At 40.6% G+C, this 23,193-nt stretch overlaps 1 long non-coding RNA gene, 1 other non-coding gene and 1 pseudogene across 5 annotated transcripts in view; all 3 read right to left on the bottom strand.

Moving 5' to 3' along the window:
• The window catches only part of LOC140700699 (uncharacterized), a 40,343-nt gene that overhangs the window by 1,478 nt on the left and 15,672 nt on the right, over positions 1 to 23,193 (bottom strand). For 2 of the 4 annotated variants that reach the window (XR_012079254.1, XR_012079251.1), the window contains exon 3: positions 17,519 to 17,674. The exons of 1 other annotated variant lie outside the window; for it this stretch is intronic. This is a non-coding gene — a long non-coding RNA (uncharacterized lncRNA). Of the gene's footprint in view, positions 1 to 6,348; positions 7,095 to 17,518; positions 17,675 to 23,193 lie in introns of those variants that run through there. One more of the 4 variants, XR_012079253.1, reaches the window with a different exon arrangement.
• LOC102536050 (small ribosomal subunit protein bS16m pseudogene) lies at positions 12,981 to 15,259 on the bottom strand (annotated as a pseudogene).
• LOC116283021 (small Cajal body-specific RNA 21) lies at positions 14,746 to 14,895 on the bottom strand. The gene has a single exon (XR_004192566.2).

Raw genomic sequence — 23,193 nt, 5'->3', positions numbered from 1 at the left:
GCCTCCTTTTTCTCCAGGGAAGCTATGCATTGCAGGGTGGGGCTCATATCTTCAGGGCAAATCAAGGAAGTGCCGGATTGCTATGGTCAAAAGCATTTTCTGTTTTCCGGGGTGAGGCCCAAGCCCCTAGAGTGAATGCCGATCGCTCACCCATCCAGAAAATCACCTTCTGTCTGCCAGAGATCCTGTTGAAAATGACCTGGGGTGAGTAGACTGGGTCCCTACCCCAAGGTGATCTAATATGGCTTGAATAGCTAGCAGGGAGTCTGGGATATCCTGGGGTGACCTAGAGTCAGAGAAACAAGGAGGCGGCGGGACTCTCTGCCTTTATAGTGGTTCACCAGAGATGAAGAATGAGGCCTGGAGTCTCTCTGCTCCCACTGCAGTCACGGCATTCACTCATCCCAGTACCTTCCCCTTAGGACTCGTATACAGAAGGACTCTGTACTGGGGAAGGCTGGGGAACCACCCAGGGTAGCCCCTAGGCTCAGAGAGGGAAACAGTCACACAAGCTCACACGGCCCACCAGAGGGAGAAACAGGATGGAATCTAGTTCTCACTCCCACACTTTTTGTTTTCCCACCAAAGTGTCAGTTTTATAAGGGCCAAGACTCTTGCCCTGGGTCATTCCCTCCCCCTTCACTTCCACCAGGGTCCTGATTCCACAGCTAGCTCCCCAGCAGATGGGTTTGGTTCTCTCTGTGAACACTCAGTGGCAATGCAGTTCCACACCCTACTATTTCTTTTTGTTTGTTTGTTTTTGTCTTTTTTGAGGAGGGGGATAATTAGATTCTTTTATTTATTTTTAATGGAGGCACTGGGGATTGAGCCCAGGACCTTGTGCATGCTAAGCACACGCTCTACTGCTGAGCTCTACCCTCCTGCCTTCCTGCTAGTTCTTGAAGGGACACAGGGGCAGAGGCCACAGGGGAAGAGACCTAGGTTAACTAATCCAACTCCCATCTGATGCTTGGATGCCTCCTACAACATTCCTGCCTTGTGGCTGGCTGCCTGCATTTTGCTCACACACGTACAGTTCATTATAGTTCCAGTCAGTCTGTTTTATTTCTAAAGAAAGGTATAAAAAAATTTCTCATGTTAAATGGGACCTATGTCCTTATGGTTTGCCCCACAGACCCTGGATCTGCCCTTTGGAGACTGCACAAGACCTCCCTCTGTCCCATCTCAGACCTGCAGAGAACTGAAGATAGACCCATGTCCCCAGAAACAGGTTCAAGTCTTGGCTTCATTCTTTTAGTGACAGTTGCTTTAACCTCCAGTAAATAACATGCATTTATTTCACATTTGTGATTACAAAAGAAGCTCCTTATTTAAAAATTTTTATTAAAGTATAATTTATATAGGAAAATGCACAAATCCTAACTGTACAGCTCTGTATGTGTACACCCACATAACCTCCACCCAATTCCAATGTAGAACAATTTCATCTCCCTGGAATGCTGCCTGTGCCCCATTCAATCAGTGCCCAATCCACCAGAGGTAACCACTGTTCCGACTTCTAACACCATGTGATAGAACCATACTTGGGTCCACTTGCCTGCATGCAGTAAAGCCAATCTACTGACACCAGGTTACAGGTTGTGGTGAAGGAAAATACAGCGTTTATTAAAGGACACCAAGCAAGGAGTCCAGGTAGCTAGCGCTTAAAAGATCGAAACTCTCTGAAGACTTTCAGGGAAAAGTTTTTAAAGACCGTGTGAGGGGTTGCAGGGTATGTGGTCAGCTCATGAATATTTTTCTGATTGGTTGGTGGAAGGTAATCAGGAGTCAACGGCGTCATCAACCTAGTTCCAACTGACCTAGGGTTTACATGCTTGTGGATAACATATAGTTAACTTCTTCTACCTGGTGAAGGTTTTAGTATCTGCAAAACAGCTCAAAGGATATATGGCTCAGAATTTTATCTACAGCCCTTGAGGAGGAACTAAAGGTCCTTGACTTTGTTTAATGGCTAAACTATTATTATTTTGTCTTGCTTGAGTGTTTTCCCTTCTTTCTGCATTTTCTCACTTCTCTGATTAAATGTACTCTTTGGAACTCAGGGAAGACAATGGCCCATGTCTTTAAGAAATGCATACTCAAGTATGTAGGAGTGAAATGATATGGAGTCTGGGACTTGAAAGCAAATAATGTCTTTTTCTGCAAAGAAAAAAGAAAAGAGAGATAGATAAAGCAAATGGGGTTCTCAATATGGTTAAATATTGACTCCAGGTAAAAGATACATGGGAATGCATCATACTGTTCCCACTTTTGCTTGTATGTTTGACTTTGTTAAACACCTGGGTCATTGTCCTGTAAAACCACAATGCCACGACCATGCCTAACAACATTTAAAGTAGCTCTTTGGTATCATTTAATATCCAGTCCGTAATTCCACTTTTCCTAATGTGGATTTGTTGTTACAGTGGATTTGTTCGAATCTGGATCCAAACCAGTCTCCACATTCCATTCTGGCACTGTACCCTTCGGTCTTACTGACTGAATAAGCCATCCTCCTCCCTCCCTTTATTTTTCATACCATTGACTTAATACAGAAACTAGCTCCATTGTCCTGTAGAATGTTCCACATTCTGGATTTACTTTTTAGAACAAATCTCTTGTAATTTACCCTTTACCAAGCTGAAATGAAATTCAGAAATAATGTAGCTACTGTATTAGTTAGAGTCTGGCAGGACCCAGAGGCCAGTATTATGAAGGGATTATTGACAAAGATGTGGGCAAAGTTAAGGGAACCAGCAAGGAATGAGGAAGCGTGTGGAGGACGTGTTGGCCATCCCTGGGCCTGAAGAGCTGGGATGAGGAAGTGGTATCTCCCTTTGGCTGAACCCAACCCGTAACCACTGGGTAAGGGAGTTGGTTGGTGCTATTTATAAAAGTCTGCATCCCAGGTTAGACAGCAGAATGCAGAAGAGCAGAGAAGATCTGGTCTGGAGTGACAAGTGGAGAGTACCTGTCACAGTAATCTACACACATACTTTCAAAATAATGAATCGAATTCCCTGTACTATAAGGGGAAATAAGAGGAAACAAATGCATAAAGTATTATATGCTTGAACATGTAAAAATTTTGCACTTCACCAGAAGCCCTACTGGAATCACCAGTTGCAGCCATTCCTAGAATCACCGTCTCTGCCAAGGCTGCAAACGCAGACTGATCCAGGAGCCCTGGATTGGCATCTCAGCTACAGAGAGGAGCCGTGTTGTTGATTTTCCGAACAAGACAGAGCATTCTTTTCCATCAATTACATGGAAGTGGCATTTGTGGGAAACTCAGTGCATATTAAAACCATACTCAAAATACTCTGCGTTGATGTGGAGAATAGATCTAGGCTCTAGGTTGAGATAAACAATAAACACATTTTTCACCAAATGAATATCTGATAGGACATTTGAAAATGACGTGGAGTGTGGGACAATTTCTGTTGTGCAGGATTGTCCTGTGCATTGCAGGATGCCTATGAGCCCTGGCCCCATCCACTAAAGCTTTGTAGTTCTCCCTACTCTAATTATCATGACATACCCTACCCCCTAAAAAATGTGCTGGCAATTTTCCAAAATATTCTCTAATGGGTAGATCATCCTGGTGGAGAATTATTGGCCTAGGTGTTTCAGTCCCAGAAGAGGAGTCCAGTCCTGTGGATTTTAATACCCTGACACTTGCCAAATTATTTATCCAGCCTCATCCTCTCTACTGAGTACACACTTGTAGATTTGATTTATACTTGATGTTTCTAGATACATCACTAATGGGCATCTCAAAGTTTACATGTTAGAACCAGAACCTTGAATCTACTCCTCAACACAGGCACCCCCTCCACCCTTTTTCCATCCCAGGTTTATTTTAGTTTAATACGTGGCAATTTAATTGTTTTAGTTTTTCAGGCCAATGATATTAGAATCATTCCTGACATTTCGATTTTCTCATGCTCCACATGTGATCCATCAGCCAATTCAATTGGCTCTACCTTCAAAATGCATCCCACTCTGATCGCTTTCTACCACGACCATCACCATCACCACCACTACCATGGTCCAAGCCATTATCATCTCCCTAAACTGTTACAACAGCCTCCAAAGTGGTATCACTGTTTCCACTCTGGTCCCTACTTTCTATCTTCAACGTGGCAGCCAGTGTGATTATTTAAAAAATGTGAGTTAGATCAGCTCAAGCCTCTACTCAAAACTCTGCAAGGTTCTAAGTGAAATAGTAACCTCTGGGATCTTTGTGTCTCCAAGTTCCCTCTTCCTATAAGGACACCAGTCAGATAGGATTAGAGCCCACCCTAAAAACTCCATTTTGACTTAAATACCTCTTTCAAGCTCTATTCCAAATATTGTCACAGTCTGAGATACTGGGGCTTGGGCTTCAATATATGAATTTTAGGGGAACACAGTTCAGCCTATGACAATATTCCTATTCATATGAGGGATAGTTGCATCATATTAAGGGCAACATTACTGTTGTTTGAAAGTTAAACACGGACAGAAGAATGTATATGAATTTCACTGACTAGCCAAAAAGGTAGACCATACCAGGTTTGTTGGCATCTCAGCACCGTTCTCACTTCCTCCTGTGATTCATCCTCACTTCCCCTGTATTTTGGAGACTGGAAGCCTCAAGACTACATTTCCCAGATTCCCTTGACAGCACGGTTCTAGGTTGTGTCCTACAAATGAGACGTGCGAGTATGAGATTTGTAAGGCAGGGTTAAGGAGAGGCCATAATTACTCCATCAGTGATGAACAGGTGAAGGCCTCCACAGGCAGCAGGTGGAGGTTTGGGGTGCAGCTTCAGGCAACCTCCTGTAAATCACCGACTTTGGTGTCTCTGGTAGTTGAGATCACTGGTGTTGGTTCCTCATGACTTCTGCACTTTCTGATTTCCTAAACATTAGCAGACACATTTTTTGGCTGCAGGATTCTTTGCAAAATGTCTCTCAAAATGTTTTATTATCATTACTAAGCCCTCTTCTTCTTGCTCGATTGTGCAGGCATGGAGGCCCAGCTGAGCGGGCCAAGTTGCAGGAGCCTCATTCTCCTACCAGGAGCGGAGACAACAGACTGTTTCTCACCAGTTTCCCTAAAACCCTGAGGATTGGGGTTCTAACGTTTTTCCCAAAGAAATTCTGCCACCGCTGCTAGGTTGCAGGACATTTAGGGTGATGAATTAAATATTGCACGTAGGAACGGGAGACTTTAGTTCTAGGCCTACGTGATTGCTACCTGGCCTTGGGCAAACCCCTTGACTTCTTGTGTCTTACTTTCCCTATGTATAAAACGGGAGAAATGAGAAGAAAACAAATTTAAATAATAGCTAACATTTACATACTGCATTCGGTTCCAGTCATTATTTTGAGGACTTTTCCTATCCAGTCATTGAAATCATCACAAGAATCATATGAGAAAAGTACTACTTCTATCTTATATTTGGGGAAAACAGATATTAAGAAACTTGCCCAAGTTTCTTGCAAGTCACCCAGGAAGTCTGTGTCCTCACTGGGGCTTTTACTCATTAAAATATTTGGCCTCTTATTATGTGAAAATGTGTGATAAATGGCAATTGATTTACAGTTTAGAAATGACTGGTTTGGGATGTAGTGGCCTCTGTGCCAAGTTCTTTGTCCTCCCCAAAGTAGGAATTCACTGGATCTAGGAACTAACTAAAGATGTTAGGAATTGTTCTGTTTCTTCCTCTCCAATGTCATTCTTCCTCTCCCTGCACATCTTTGCTCAGCTTTCTGTCCCAATGGCAGGTAGAAAACAGAAGCCAATAGCTCTCAGGCATTTCCTCTGTTCAAGTGACCTCCCCTGACTGAGTTGGACACTCCTGATTCTAATTATAGATTTTACTGAGAGAGAGAGAGAGAGAGAGAGAGACCCCATTAGCCCAGCAGAATCTGGAAGTGATTACTCATCCAATCAACTGGCCACCAAGGGCAGAGTCATGTAGCACAGACTTGGTGTGTAGGGCTGCCCACCGAGGGGTGAGGCGGGCAGACACCCCAAGAGATGGTACTTCAGCTCTCTTGACTCTAGAGATATTTAGGTCCTACATCATGTTTTTCATCAGGTGAGGGACAGTGACATGTCTCTCACCTTCTGGAAAAAAATCTCTATTCCAGGCCTGGCAGCCAGCCTCAACCTTCTAGGGACAGCTCAGCTATTGTGGAAAGAGCCTTTTATGCAATCGGAAGTCCTGGGATGGGATCAACTTCCGGTTCACCACTTACTAGCTGTGTGAAATTGGGCAAGTTATATAACTTCCCCGAGCCTCTGTGTACTCATTTCAGAAAAAGCACAAAATGCAAACAATTATAGCTAGGAAAAGAAAGCCACCTTCTTTGTCCTCTTCTTTCTCCATTTCAGCAGGCTCCTATTTATGTAACATGCTGGAACACAGAGGGGAGGAGTCCAAGCGTTCAGTTTCAAAGCTTTGGCAGGGCCTTTGTGTCTTTGTAGGAAAGGGAGAGGCCATTAAGAAGTACCTTGCTCTTCAATAGGCCTGTTCATTATTCCCAGCAGGCCTAAGAGAACACGCAGTTTAGAAGGCCAAGGATCAAAGAAAGACATAAAACTGTTCTGCATTGCAAATAGAAGTCCTGCTCCATTGTGAGAGAGGCAGCCTTGCAAATTACAGGGGCAGAGGGAGTAAGGTAGCTAAGTCAGGAACAATTAGTGAAACCCAAGAGTGGAGAATTGTATGAACCTCTAGGGGAAGGTAGGTGAGGAGGTGTTACATAGGACAGGTATGGGAGGGGTAGGTTTCCCATTCCTGTCCTGACCCAGTCAGTGGCAGCAGGGCCACCTCTAATCTAACGGGGCCCCTTAAGGGAAGTTAAAGGGTGTCCCTTCTCTGAGTGGTTGCAGCTCTGTGCCAGGATGCAGGGTTTGGTGAGTGGAGCGTGAGTTGGGTTCCTTCCATGCTGCAGATCTCCAAGGCTATGCTCAGCAGCCCTGAGTGCCAGCCCTCAGTGTAGACTAGTGGGCAGCAAGGAACATCTACTAACAGGATGGACCCAAATGGACCCAGAACAAGGGTGATGCCCAGGGCTCTCCGCCATCTTGAGACACACCTGGTGGGATGAGAAAGGAGAGACCAAACACACAAGTTTTATATGTAGCCCAGCTCCCTATCCTCTGAGATTACTTTAAACTGCTTCTAACCTCCATTCCCAAACCCTCTGGAAGAAATCCACAGCCTATCCTTTAGAATCCTGTGAAATCCTAGGGATTACAGTCTTGGGTTTTCCCACTGGGTTCCTGATTCGTTCCTCATGTGTGATCCCACTTCTTCCTCCAAGTATTACAAAAACTACGCATACTAAGCATTCGTTTGAGTAGACGGTATCATAGAAGATTGGATGGGGACAGGGAGGAAGGAAGAAAGTCTTTACATTGAGCTGATGAACACTTCAACTTTGCATAAGGGAAAACGCCATTCTTAAAATTCTTTTAAGTTATCCTGTGATTCTATGTGTTTTTCACTGATATTTAACCCCACTTACACCCAATCTTCCAGAATTTTGCTGGCTCCCCTCTCTCTACCTTTCCTATCTTCTACCTCTAGAATTTTCTTCTGTACTCCAAACTTGTCTTTTTCTATTGTGCAGAGCAATGTAGCTCTCCCTATCTCTGAATCTGCAAGATGGACATGTAAACTTATAAAGTGGAGGGTTTTACACTGAATGGAATTCATCCTTCTTTAAATTTTTTTTTGTTTTATAAAGGGAGGTAGTTAGGTTTATTTATTATTATTATTTATTTAATGGAGATACCGAGGATCAAACCCATGACCTCATGCATGCTAACCATGCGCTCTTCCACTGAGCTATACCCTCCCCCCAGAATTCATCCTTCTTATAACATCATTACATCTGACACAATTGTCAGAACCTGAGGAGAAAAAATGTTAGCTTTATTTACTATGCAATTTGATGGTGAACTTCCTGGGTAATGTGATACTTAATAAATATAAGGCATAGAATAGTAGCTAAAGTTAGAAATAGAGTAATTTTTTTTTAAGTCAGGCTGAAAAACTTGATTTCCACATTAGTGGGAAATGTGGAATAGTTTGTGTTTTTAGTTTAATCAGGAATATATTGATCATCTATTAACTTGATCTTTAAATAGAAATTAAGGTCTCTCAATAATGAAGTCTTCAACTTGTCACTCCCTTAAGTAGGGAAGAGATGAAGATAGGATTTGTAGGGTCTGAGGATTATATAGCTTTACTTATATATGTATAAGTATATGTATATATGTATATATATGTATATATATATATAGCTTTACTAATGTACAATAGTAAATCTTACAGTAATATTATATAGTTTTACTAATATGCTATATTAATTATATAGTATACTATACAAATTACATAGTTTTACAGGGTGCTTTTTTATTTTTTAATTTTTTTTTAATGGAAGTACTGGGAATTGAACCCAGGACCTCAAGCATGGTAAGCATGCACTCTGCTACTGAGCTATACCCACCTTCTTACTGGGTGCTTTGTAAAATGGTGGTTCTTAAACATTTAAAGAACTATCATTGTGGAGAGAGGATAGCTTAATGTGGTAGAGTGTGTGCTTAGTATGCACGAAGTCCTGGGTTCAATCCTCAGTACCTCCTCTAAAATAAACAAACAAACAAACCTAATTACCTCAACCAAAAAAAACCTAAAAATTAAGCAAAATAAAGAAAAATAGAAACTATCATTATAAATGTAACTCAGTGAGATTTCGATGTTCTGCTTTGGAAATGACAAAGGGGAGGGGTGCTACACCTGAGGAGTGCTGACACGAGTTAAGTTACTTTGTGCAATTTTGCCAAAAGATGGAGCTACAGAAGTCAATGCAAATCCAGAGTATTTTAATGGTCCATGAGTTGGGGGCAGAAATCAAAGCAAAAGATCTTACTTTTTTTTTAACTCTTTTTTTATTGAGTTATAGTCATTTTACAATGTTGTGTCAAATACCAGTGTAGAGCACAATTTTTCAGTTATACATGAACATACATATATTCATTGTCACACATTTTTTTTTGCTGTGAACTACCACAAGATCTTGTATATATTTCCGTGCTATAAAAGATCTTACTTTTAATTAAGTTTTATAAGTCAGAGAGCCTGCTGTTCCTGCCCAGACTTCAGTAAATCACAGTTCCTATCTTAGCTGGTAGAGGGGCAGGGCCAAGTGGAACTATGGGTTACCAACTGGTCTCTCCCTGTTCCACGGAGAAGAATTGGTCAAGCTGAGGCTGAGTTTCATAATGAAGGTATTAAGTATCATTAGTTTCAATGGGATGCCCATGCAGCTGGCAATCTGCCAGGATTCTTGCACAGGACCAAAAGTAGGAATTGCTGAGTTAAGGTTGTGGGTGTTGAATGGCTTGGAATGGATAGGACAGAAGGTTTCTCAAGGGGTCAGCAAAACAGAAGGTCCCAGGGGACACAGTATTTGCTGCTCTTTTCCCCCAGCTCATATTATCGACATCCTGAATTTCCTTTTCCTGGTAGCTGTCACAAAACCTGGGAAGAGGAGTTGTAAACTCAGTTGCAAATGGAGGAGGAGGTCCTTTTAAGAAAAATAATACATAAGTATGAATATAAAATTAGGTACAGGGCCTTGGAAGGGTCTCACACGAGGAAGGGATCCTAAATCTTAAGCATCATTAGCTTCATGGTAAATGTGTCTCTATTTTGGCCTGAGTCAGAAAATCTTTTTCTGCTGGTTGTGTTTCTGGCCATTGGTCCTTCTGGAAGGCATCATAGAAAAGGACGAAAATCTACCATACTCGTTCCTGCTGAGCGATGGCACAACATCAGAGCAGCAATCCCAGGCCATCCTAGAAATTAGCCTTTCCCTAGCTCATCAAAGGTCAACTTTGTAATGAGAAAAGCAGATAGAACAGCAGGGACCTATCTGGAACACATCAGGTTATTACGACTATCTTTCCAGCATTCTCACGCTAATTGCTCACAGGTTGTTTACGCTAACGGCACAATGAAGTTTGGAGGAGAGCCAAGATGATCAAGCCAAACTCTGCAATTTATAATGTTCCATAAAGTTCTCACGCAGCAACACATCCCTCCTTTTTTTCTTTTTTCATTTGTAAGGGATGGAAAATCACAGCTTTTTTTTTTTTTTTTTGAAATGGCCTCTGGCTTCCTACAACATGGCCAGGGATGACATTGGAGGCTGTTTTCCAGTTGCCTTCTAAATTGGCCCATGACTCTATATCTGATATGATCTGATTTATATTTTGAGAAGTTCCCTCTGGCTGTTGTGTTGAGAACTGACAGTGGGAATGTGACCGAAAGCAGGCAGGTGAGTTGGGGCTCTGCAATAGGCTAGGTAAGAAATGATGCGGGTTTCAACTTGGGTAGGTAGGACTCCAGAGAAGACACTGGAGTCTGGACAGCTTTTGAAAGGAGAGTCCACAGGACTGCTAATGAGTTGGATGTGGGATGAGGTCTGCAGGATGGGGTAAAAAAAAGAGGATTCATGGTTGCTTCCTAGGGTTTTGATCTGAATTACTAGATAAAATTCCAGAAAAGGGGAAGATAGAGGCAAGTGTAGAAAAAAAAATCAAGAATTCTATTTTGATCATGAGGTTGACCAAGTCAAACTCCACAGACTATGGGACACTTACTCTAAACAATGTAGATTTTCAAGTGAATCACTCAAATAACCATCCATTAAAGAATAAGCCCTAAATACCAATCCAAAGAATATATTTATATAAATAAATTTGTTTTTTTTTTTTACCCTGACATGGAGATGTCCATTTCCTCTCAGTGTTATAGCTAGGTCAACATCACCAAATTTCACTTTCTCTGGGGACTTTCCAGGTGTAAAGAAAAGTGAGTACAAGAAGAAGTAAAAACTCAAATAACCACCATGTTTGCTGGCCAAACAATGATATCTAAAAGGCAAGTCTGAAGGTTTAGTTATCAACGACAGACCATTCCGAAAGAGAATTTTGTTAAATGTGCCTTCTCATTCATTAATTGGTTGATTCATTGATTACTAATAATCTCACATGCAAACAAAAAGCACACTCAACTCCTTCCAAAAGGAGATAAGCCAGGTCCAGCTATGGCCTCTATTCCTTCCCTGGTTACATTTGCTTGTTTAACAAACATGTAATGAATGTCTATTATGTACCAAGCACAGTGCGAAATTGTGGGAACATAATTATGAACAAAATATCTTCCTTGTCTCCAGGGAACTTGCAGTCTACTTGGAAAGACAGAAAAGTAAACACACTTCCAACTTCAGCAATCTGGGGCCCTGCTTGGGCACCTGAAAGTGTTCTTCTGATAAACACTTAGAAATGCTGGCTTAAATGTCCATCAATAGGTGACTGGATAAAGAAGATGTGGTATATTTATACAATGGAATACTACTCAGCCATAAAAACCGACAACATAACGCCATTTGCAGCAACATGGATGCTCCTAGAGAATGTCATTCTAAGTGAAGTAAGCCAGAAAGAGAAAGAAAAATACCATATGAGATCGCTTATATGTGGAATCTAAAAATCAAAAACAAACAAAAACAAAGCATAAATACAGGACAGAAATAGACTCATGGACAGAGAATACAGACTTGTGGTTACCGGGGGGGGGGTAGAGGGTGGGAAGGGATAGACTGGGATTTCAAAATTGTAGAATAGATAAACAAGATTACACTGTATAGCACAGGGAAATATACACAAAATGTTATGATAAATCACAGAGAAAAAAATGTGACAATGAGTGTGTATATGTCCATGAATGACTGAAAAACTGTGCTGAACACTGGAATTTGACACAACATTGTAAAATGATTATAAATCAATAAAAAATGTTAAAAAAAAAAAAGAAATGCTGGCTAAAATCTAAGGAAGTGCATAACTGAATTGGTAAGAAGAAAGAGACCTCTCCAAGGTCCAAAGCAAAGCAAGAGCTGAAAACCAAACTGGTAAGGATGAGAGCAGATGATGTAGCTATCCTGGGGGAGGGCTTAATCCCAATATCCTAGAATATTCTAGCATCTATTCAGTGTGGGAGGGGACTTCAGGAGGGCATGAACTCCAGAGGTGAGAATCACTGGGTGCCATCTTGAAGGCTGGATACCACTGGGCAAAGCACTAGACCAACTGAGTTGCTGGCCAATGACAAGAGAACATGGATTAGTGGGAAAAGAGAGAAGTCATAAATAACATAACCCGTTCTGTTAAGTTAGGACTATTGCCTTTACTTCTATTTCCTTCCTTACTGGATATTCTTTCTATTTTTTGAGGTATACCATCATAAGATAATAGAAAAAAAATTGTTCTCTGACCCTGGTTCCTAGCACAGAGCTTCTTAAACCCTTGTAATTTCCTAATTACAAGGAATTAATTAATTCCTAATTAATAAGAGCACTAGGAGCATCTCTTGTTCTAATACTTGGTCTTTGACCCCAGGTCCTGACACAGAGTTCCATGGAATTTCCTGGGTGATAGCAGTGCCTTTTCTTCTGATGAAGTCGGCTCCTGGATAGGGGCTGGTCACCAGAAAGACCAAGCGATGATTAGGAACTTGGAATTTTCAGCCCTATCCTCCATTCTCTAGAGAGAAAAGAGGGGCTGGAAATGGAGTTAATAATTGATCATCTATGTGATGAAGCTTCCATAAAAGTCCCAATTATATGAGGTTCGGATTGCTTCCAGGTCAGTGCACATGTGGAGGTCAGGGGAATGGCATGGAAGCTCTGTGCCCCTTCCCTCATGCCTTGCTCTATGCATCTCTTCTACCTGGATGTTCATCTGTGTCCTATTATAATAAACTGGTGAACAGTAAGCAAATAGTTTTCTTTTCTTTTCTTTGACAGAAAATTACATTTATTGACCGCTAAATATAATAAAACTAAGAGCTCTGCGCCACACGTTTTAAGAGGGCTTTAACCTTGTTCTCACTGCTATGCTCATTGAAGTCAGCGTGCATTTGTCTCTGTAGCCTCTGCGTCTGTTTTCTGGGCGGCTAAGGGGACTTCACGTGACTGTTTCCGTAGCAGCCTCTCAGTATTTGTGATCACCATGGGACGCAGAGGGAAAAAACCAGAAAGACCTAGAAGCTTTTCCACAGGCTTAGAGAGGTGGACCCTACAGCCAATCCAATGCCGGATCCAATCCAGGTTGAGAGCAACGAGCTTCTCTCCATGACTGTTGGGCAGTGTATCTTAAGAGCCCAGCTGCTCCATGAAATGGCCATCCCCAGGACACTTGTGAGCAGCCACGATGTGGTAGAAAGGCCAGTTGGTACAGCCACCCAGGGCAAGCAGATGGTTAAGTGGACTCCATAGGAGGCCTGGCAGAGGAGAGTAGTGAGCGGCACCGTGCTGCAGCCGGCGCCTGTGCACTAGTTGCCACGTCTTAGAGCTTCCTGGATCTGCTCGACCACCTAGGGTGGCGCCGACAAACCACAGGAAAGTCTACATAGCAGAGCCGCTGGGATCGCCCCTCTACAACCCCAGCCCGGACTTCTCGGTGCTGGAAGCCAATGCCAAACAGTTTTCTTGAGTCCTGTGAGCCACTCTAGCAAATCAATCAAACCGGAGGAGGAGATCGTGGGAACCTCCAATTGATAGCCATTTGGTCAGAAGCACAGGTGACAACCTGGACTTGAGTCAGTGGCTGAAGGTGTGTGTGGGGTGTGTGTGTGTGTGGTGTGTGTTGGGGAGGGGGGCAGTCTTGTAGGACTGAGCCCTTAACTTGTGGGATCTGAAGCTACCTCCAGGTGGATGCTGTCAGAATTGAGTTAGATTGCAGGACACACAGCTAGCATCACAGAAGATTGCTTGTTGTGGGATAAGCCCCTCATATCTGGTGTCAGAAGTGCTGTGAGTGTGGTAGTGATGTGAGAGTAAAGGAGAGACCTAGGAGGAAGACTGGGTTTTTCCTTCTCAAGCTTACATAGAGTAATAGGCAGAAAGTCAGAGATGTTTTAAAAGTAACTATCCTTCTCTTTCCTTTTCACTTCCCCTAGAATTGTGTATGGTGTGAGCTGGTGATGATTAAATTTCTTATGTTGTCCACAAGTTGCAAAATATGGAGAGGGATCATGATGGAACCAGAGGAGAGATGGAGGCCATAACCGGACATGGGTTGTCTCCTTTCGGAAAGCGCTGAATTTTTTGTTTGCACGTGAAATAATTATGTTCGAAATTTAAAAAAATTGTATGTGGTATGAAAAAAAGTGAGAGGACGTTGCTTGGCAACCCATGGTTGGAATGCAGAGGACATCTGTTGTTTTCCTCTCTCAGCATTCTATCTCCTTCTTTTGGAGAAGGCCTCCTCCCCCACCACACACTGGCTAGGTGGGGCTGTCAGTCACCGTTCTCTGCCCTTCCCTAGTCAGAGGATGCCATCCAATTCCAACTAGGCCTCTTGGAAGTGCTTTCTCTGGAAGAATGTTTTAGTGGGAGGACAAATCTTGAAGTTCATTCATTTTGGGGCAGCATCTTTATTGATCACTTATTTTATCTTTTTTTTTTTTTGATGGAGGAGGGACATAATTAGCTTTACTTATTTATTTTTAAAGGAGCAACTGGGGACTGAACCCAGGACCTCATGCACGCTAAGTATGTGCTCTACCACTTGAGCTATATACCCTCCTTTGTCTGAAGGGCCTTTCCCCCCACTATCAGTTAGCTCTTCATCCTTTCCACAAGCTTCCCTGCCAGGTTATTGTGGCCAAATGAATGTGAGGCAAGGACAACCCAGGTGAGTGAGGCTCCTGCCTTAACCACCTCTGCCTCTCTCGTGAGAGAGGAGGCTGGGCATCCCTGTTGGAGGCTCGTCTGAAGGGAGGTGGGCCAGGCTGAGCCTACCGCCCAGAAAACCAAGCCTGGCTGAAGGGACTTTTTATTCTTGTTACCCACATATCCAGAACTGCTCTGATTCCTAATTATCTTGCTACTTAACTGTCTAGATTGTCTTTTGATTTTTTGTGAATTTTCACGTTTTCTTTCCATAAATTCTTTGAAGTTCCCTCTTAAATTAGCCAGAGTTGGTTTCTGTTGCTTGTAGCCAAAGAACTTTATTTAGTAGTTGATTCCTTAGCATTGAGCTCAGTTAGAAGGATCCTATAGCAAAAAGAACACTAAATTCAGTTAGTTTTGTAGCAAAGAGGACCCGCAAATAAGATGATACTTAGTGATCCAGCTTTTTCAACACATACATGCAGCACTTTCCTCCCTAAGCCTACCTTCATAGAGTCTGGATTGGAAAAGTTTTCAGGAAGGGTACCTGTACTTGCTGATACCTTGTATTCAGAACCACTAGCTAGGATATGGCCTTAAAGGTCTCGTACCGCAAAAACCTCCAGGGAGTGCCATTCACATAGATTATGTTGTGAATGGTGTCCTTGGTGTTGTGTAGTGCAGCAACCTGTTACTCCCCTCTCAGAGTCCCGGTTGCTGGATTTGGCTTCTTGTGTCAGCCTCATACAACCTCCTTCTTCTCCTGAATTTTCCCTCAAGTGCACAGTTGAACTTCCCTGCAATCAGTCATGTCTAAACCAGTTCATCCGATGTGTCACAGATTTGTATGTATCTGGATCAAATAGTCGACAGAGATAAAGACTTTGTTTCTCAGGAGGTTCTTAGGAAATCAATCGATACACTGAATGTTTGTGTCCCCTCCCAAATTCATATGTTGAAGCCCTAAGCTCAGCATGGCTGTAATTGGAGATGGAGCCTCTAAAGAAAATTTAAAGTTAAATGAGATCATGAGGGTGGGTCCCTGATCCAATAGGATTACTGTCCTTATAAGAAGAGGCACCAGAGAACTCTGACTCTCTTTCTCCACACACAGACACTGAGGAAAGGCCATGTGAGGACACAGCAAGAAGGTGACTGTCTGCAAACCAGAAAGAGTCCTCACCAGAAACGGCATTGGCTGGCACCTTAATCTTAGACTTTCTAGCCTCTAGAGCTTGGGAAAATTAATTTCTGTTTTTTAAGTCACCCAGTCCGTTATGGAAGCACAAGCCAACCAAGACAGATTCACATAGACACATAAAGGTGGGTAGAAGGGTATTAATGAATTTCACTTATCAGAAACATTGACTTCAAAACTATGTCCAGTCAAGTCACATTGCTACATAAAGAAGATACAATGAGTGGATAGGGTGTCCTTTTTTTATTGTTGTTACAGAGGAGGACAGGTGAATGAAAAACATGGGAGAGAATAAGATCAATGCTTTCTGTGTTTTATGTTTTCTTCCATATACAATCTATAAATATCTTGTCACTATAGCAAAGTAATTATTACACCATACCACCACCACCACATAAACACATACACACACAAGAGTATTAGAATAGGAATGATATTAATTATCAGGAAAATGCAAATCAAAACAACAATGAAATACCACTTCAAACCCACTAGGATGGCTATAATAATTTAAGAAAAAGACAATAACAAGTTTTAGAGAAAATGTTGAGAAATGGGAACACTGATACATTGCTAGTGGGACTGTAAAATGGTGCAGCTATGGGAGAAAATAGTTTAGCAGTTTTCCCCAAAGTTAAACACAGAGTTACCATGTGACCCAGCAATTTTACCCTAGGTATACCCAAGAAAATTGAAAATGTATGTTCACACAAAAACTTGTACACAAGTGTTCATAGCAGCATTATTCCTAATAGCCAAAAAAAGTGGAAACAACCCCGATGTCCATCAACTGATGAATGAATAAACAAAATGTGCTATATCTATAAATGAAATACTATTCAGCCATAAAAAGAATGAGGTACTGACATATGCCACAACATGGATAAACCTCAAAAACAGCCTGCTTACTGAAAGAAGCCAGACACAAAAGGCTACATGTTGTATGATTCCATTTATATGAAATGTTCAGAACAGGCAAATTCACAGAGACAGAAAGTAGTTTAGTGGTTGTCAGATGCTGGGTGGGGGACACAGCTGTATGGGGCTTCTTTTTGGGGTGTGATGAAAATGTTTCAGAATTAGATAGTGGTGATGGTTGCAAACCCTCATAAATAGATTAAAAATGACTGAATCGTACACTTAGAAGTGTGAATTTTATGGTATGTGAATTATATCTCAATAAAGAAAATCAGAATAGATAACAAGTTGACTTCTATCCTTACAGATATTGGACAGTCAGTCATGTGGTAACACCATCCAACTTTGCGTTTTCTACCCAAATTTTAAGCAAGAAGGAATTACTCAGAGAATAAGGGGAAAGAGTTGATGATAAATTAAGAAACATTAATTTTAAGAATCTATATTGTATACAAGGCTAGTTATAAATGCAATATAAAATTCTACAAAATATAAGCAATATCTAAATGCATAATGTAAAAGGTTAGTCTCCTAAATCCTACTTTATCAGCTAACGTATGCTAGCAGTTTAACAAATCGTGACATCCCAAATGCCTCATAAAAGTTTTTTTTTACTTCAGAATTCCAAAGTAGGATTTTATCACTGATCAATAAATTGTACTCCTCTAAGCAATGATTCTGGGACCAAGTCTCCTTTCATCTTGTGTCTCCATCGTGAACACAGAGCCTCCAAAGTTGCCATAGAAGAAGAAATCATGGAGAATTGTCCACAATTCCCTTGGCCAGATTCCAGGCACACGACCATGCTTCTCTGAAAGGGAGTTTAAGAAATGTAAGCTAATGAGTGCCCAGGAGAAAGAGGAAAGAGATTTGTTGAATTGTTGATCAGTCTCTGTCACACCCACCCCATGGAGAACTCTGTTAACAGTTTACAGCAAAGTCCTCCGGCTTTCTTTGTATGCATGTATTAATATATAACAGTACTTTTTAATGGTAATGGAATCATACTATATATATATGGATACTATTCATGGTAGGCTGACTCAAATATAATCTACACTTATTTGCTATCCATATACAATTAGAATTTAGAAAGTGGATGGCTAATCCCAAGTGAAAAGAATTGAATGGGGGGGTTCATAGCTCTGTTGAGATTCATCTTCCTGTAGAGTTGCCTTCTGTACTCCTTCAATAAAAATTGACATTCTTTGGCTATCTGTTATTTTAATTTCAAACTTAGGTGCAGTTAATCATTTTCCTCATTTCAAGTCACACTATCATCATTGGTCCATGCAATGCTCCTCACATATATTTATATTCTGTTTCATTCCGTAACCTACTTCCTTTCCTACTCCATAGACAACCACCGTAATGTATTTAATACACATCTTTGTGTTTGTGTTCTTGAAAAATGTATATTGCTCTGTAACCACGTATTTTAAATTTGCATATATGGTCTGTGTTTATAACTTATTCTGACTTTTAAAATCAGCTCTATTTTTAAGTTCAAGATTCATTATGTTACTAAGTGTATATCTAATCCATTGCTCTCAACTGCTATATGTAGTACTCCATGGTTTACATTCGCTACATTTTATGTATTTATTCTCCAAATAACAGAAACTCAGATCACCTCCACTCCTCCACACCACAAACAATGCCAGAATTGACCTTCTAGCTTGTGACCCTTCAGGGGCTTTTTGTGGGAATTTCAGTGAGATACAGACTCATGGACAGATTTTCTGGGTCATTAGGTATGTATATGCACTATTGGACTATGTGTCACCATATTGCATTCCAGAATGGTTACACCAGTCTTTATTCCCATCACGAAGAGTGCCTATTTTCCCATCATCTCTCTAATTTTTGCTATCTGATTGGATGTAAAGCAATATCTCACTGTTAATTTATATTTTTCTGATTATAATTTAGTTTAAACATCTCTTCACATGCTTGCTAACCTTCTGAGTTTCTTCTTCTGTGTATTGCTTACTCATATCCCTTTCTATTTTTGAAATTGGAGTTGCTGTGTTTTTTTGTTAATATGCAGGAGTTCCTTGTCTTTTCTAGATCAAGGATCAACAAACTACTGCCCACAGATAAAATTTGGCACACTTGCGGGTTTTGTAAATAAAGTTTTATTAGAACACAGTCACCCATTCACTTACTGTCTCTGGCTGCTTTCCTGGTACAACAGTAGTGTCGAGTAGTTGTGTCAAAGATTATCAGCCAGCTTAAGTTTTCATTGTTTGGTCCTTTACAGAAAGAGTTTGCAAAATCCTGCTCTAGTTAGTAATCTCTTATTAGCATTAGACTTGGGAAATATCTTTTCCCATGTTGTCATCTGTCTGTTAACTTTGTCCATACAGCTCTTCACTGAGCCCTAAATCTTGATTTTAATGCAATCAAATCCATAGATTTTTTTTTTGTCAACCTCAAGTTACATTTTTTTGAAGTTTAAAAACAATTTCTGTTCTGCCTCTAGGTTACAAAAATAACTTACAACTTCTTTTCCTATTAAATTCATAATTTTACCTTTTATGTTTAGGTCTTTACCCCATTTGGAGCTTACATTTATATATAGTATTAGATAGGGATTCAATATTTTTCTCCATGTAGTGAGCCAACTTATCAAACACTAACTACCAGACATTCCAATTAGCCTTTGTGTCAGTTTTCAACATATTGCTCATAGTTCCAAATCTACCCTTCATTGCCTGCTCTGCAAAAAATAAGATGATCCCTTTAAATATTTCTCCCTTACCATCTGGGATAATAGTAAGCTTGTCAGTAGAGGATACTGGAAGAACACCTGAGGAAAAAGAGATTTTTCCTCTTCCTGATTCCTTCTCTAATCAGGCTCTTGCAGTATGCAGTTTCTGTAGCACTGGGCTTGCAGCACGTGGCTTCTCCAGCATCTAGTGCCTACAGTGTGCAGTGGCCTGCAGTGTCCAGTATCCAGCAGTTTCCCCTTGCAACCTCTTGGGTAGATTTCCAGCAGATTTCACTGGTGCAGCTTTCCCACCATCCAGTGAAGAGGAAATTCCCTCTTCAACCCATTCTGGGTCTCAGGCTGAGGGATACTCTTCTTTGGGTATTGCCTTAGAAGTAGTAGCTATTCCTTAAATCTGAGATTCTTGTATTCTTTAGTGCTCTCTTTATTTCTTACTACCCAATCTCCTATAATTTCATCCCCTGCTATAGTTAATAGTTCTTTATATTAAACTTTTTCTGTACAGATTACTGTATGATTTCTACCTCTTGGTTGGACCCTGACTGATATAGTCATATTCTCATTGATTTGTGCTATACTTGTATCATATATTAAATTCCCATATTTAAGTATGGGTCTATCTCTGAGGTCTCTTTTTGTTCTATTTGGCCTATTGCCTAATTTAATCTTCAGTAAGATAATAGGTGCAAAGTACCTAGCCATTACCTAGCATATATATAGTAGTTGCTCATTAAACAATACTGATCATGGTAGACTACCATGCCCTACTTTGCCCTCAAAGAGTACCCATCTAAGACCAATAATTTGGCTTTGGTTTAATTCTATGAGCTGGAAAAAGGGAGTCAGGACCAGTAGAGGAGAGTGGCCTATTTCCCAGTTCAACTTATGAATGAATGAAAATCCAAAAATCACTGGCTGCTTCTGACTTTAAGCTGCTTTAGCCATCACCCATAATTAACATTAATGCAGACATTTATTCCCACAAGGATACTAATAGGTCTATTCTATAATTTTAAAAATTTCTTAAACATGATAATCATAAACCTGTACAATGCAGCCTCATATAGGCACTCAAGTGAATGTTTCAAGTATATGCAATGCTTTGTTTCTTTTTCATTCTTGTTTGAAAAAGGAAGTTTCTCTCACCAATTAAATACAACTGAATTATGAAACAAAATCTAAACAAATAGAAAAACATATCCTATTCTTGGAAGGGAAAACTTGACATGTCCAGTCTATCAAAATTAATACATTTAATATAGTTATAATTATAAACTTAATTTTTAATGGACAATATCATCTTTAAGTTGATTTTGTAGATAGTTTCCAGAGATGAACAATTCCTTCCCTCACTGATGTAGAGTTATCCCTCCCCTTGAACCTGGACTGGACTTAATGACTCAATCAATAGAACGGAATGCTGCCTTGCTTAATGAATAGAATGCAGAGAAAGTATCACTCTGGGACTCTAAGATTAGATCATAAGAAATATTGCAGCTTCCATCTGGATCTCTTGGAATGTTTTCTCTTCAGACACTCCCCCTCAGAACCCAGACACTATGGTGTGAGAATCCCAAGCCACATGGACAGGTCACCTGTAGGCACTCTGATTGACAGCCCCAACTTAGCTCCCAGTAGAGAGCCAGCATCCATTTCCAGTTATGTGAATGAGCCATCTTGGATATCCTGCCCAGGTAAGCCTTCAGATGTCTCCAGCCCCAGCCACCATCTGACAGTAATCACATGAGAAACTGCCCAAGTGACTGCCCCGCTGGGCCCAGGCAACCCACTGGACATAAGAGATAATAAATTATTGTTTTAATTTACTAAGTTTTAGTGTGGTTTGTTATGCAGTAATAGATAGCTGGAACAGAAATTGATACCAAAGTGTTATCTTGCTGTGACAAAAACCTAAAACATATGGCAACAGCTTGGGACTAGGGAGTGTTTGGCAGCTGGAAGGGCCTTAGGAAGACTGTTAGTGAAGATTTGAAGGAGAGAAAGGAAATTGTTATTGGAGGCTGGAGAAAAGGCAACTCCTGCTATGTAGCAGCAAAAAGTTCAGAAGATTGTCACCTATGGTAAAACATAAAATGGAAAGTATAGTTAATACATGGATGATTTGGATAAGGAGATTTCTAGGCTGATGGTTCAAAGTACCAAATGGTTTCTTTTAGCTGTCAATGATAAGGTACAGAAAGACAGAGATAAGCTAAAAGGGAACTATTCTGCATTCTAGAAGAATTTAGAGGATATCTGAAAGGCTCAGGACAGTTTTTCTAGCCAACAAATGTTTCTCAAAGGAAGAATATTCTTCAGATAAATGAAGTCAATATTGCATTTGTTGAGACTTGAGGAGTTTTAAGTGCATGTTTTCTAGGTCCTCTCAAGTAAATGAAGTGGTTTCTAAGAATGCTAGAATGTCTCTTAGATTTTTTTTTTAACAGACAAGAGAGCTTTTAAGAATCTTAGGGGTGTTTTTTATAGCATACTGAATCTCAGACCAAGGTAGAGAAGGACCTATTTTGAAGACATTGTGGGTGTGGCTTCTGAGAACCTAAATAAAATTCCCAGAGAACACAAATGTTCAGGAAGACTGCATTTGTAGAAGAATCACTAGCTTCTAGCAAAAAGGACAGCTCAAAACAAAAACAGCCCTTGGAATACCCAACTTTTTATGGGCAAGAAGCAGGCTGTGAAAGCTACACAGCAGCAAATATGAGCCATTTTTTATGGAAAAGGAAGGATGATCCAAAGTGAAGAATCAAGGGTTGAGAAGGCAGAGCTCAGGGCCACAGAGAGCAGGAGTGGGTCCCAGTCAAAGAAATGGAAATATGTTCCTGGCTGGGATTTCAGAATTGCTATGGGACACTGCCTGTTATGTGTCTCCTGTTTCTCCCTTTTGAACAGAAGTGCTTATTGCAGTTACTTCGTCTTCATAACATCGTTGTATATTGTGTTTGTGTTGCAGACAGCTTGATTATTTTTTTTCACAGATCTTCAGATCAAGAAGAGCCACCCCCAAGGAGCCTCAGCTACACCTAGACCTCATTTAGATGATGAGATCCTGAACTTTGAGTTGATGCCATTATGTGAAGAGATTTTCAGAATCCAGAGAGGATGATGAGTATATTTTGCACATTCAATAGATATGAATTGTGTTGTTCAGAGGGTAGGCTGTGGTGGGTAAGCTTTAAATATGTTACACCATCAGTCTCTGCTGTAGCATTTTTTTTTTAACTCCAAAAATTGTTTGTGCCTTTTCTTCATCATTTCACCAGAGATTTATCTATTTCATTATTCTTCTCAAAGAATCTACTTTTGGCTATGTCAATCTTTAGAAAATCACACGTATTTGTTTTTTGCTTATTTAGTTTCTCCTCTCATTTTTTTTTAACTCATTACTTTTAGTTTCTTTGGATTAGTTCAGTTGTTCTTTGTCTCACTTCTTGACTTTTAACATTTAGCTCTTTAAATTTTAGCTTATCTTTTTTCTAATATAAGCACTTAAGACTTTGCATGAGGTACCTCCTACAAGTTTCGATGTAAAGCATTTTTAAAGTCATTTAGTTCTAAGCATTTTCTGATTTCCTATC

Source organism: Vicugna pacos, chromosome 13 (genome assembly GCF_048564905.1).
Source record: "Vicugna pacos chromosome 13, VicPac4, whole genome shotgun sequence".
NCBI classification, from domain to species: domain Eukaryota; kingdom Metazoa; phylum Chordata; class Mammalia; order Artiodactyla; family Camelidae; genus Vicugna; species Vicugna pacos.
This window is presented reverse-complemented; position numbering and strand designations above follow the sequence as displayed.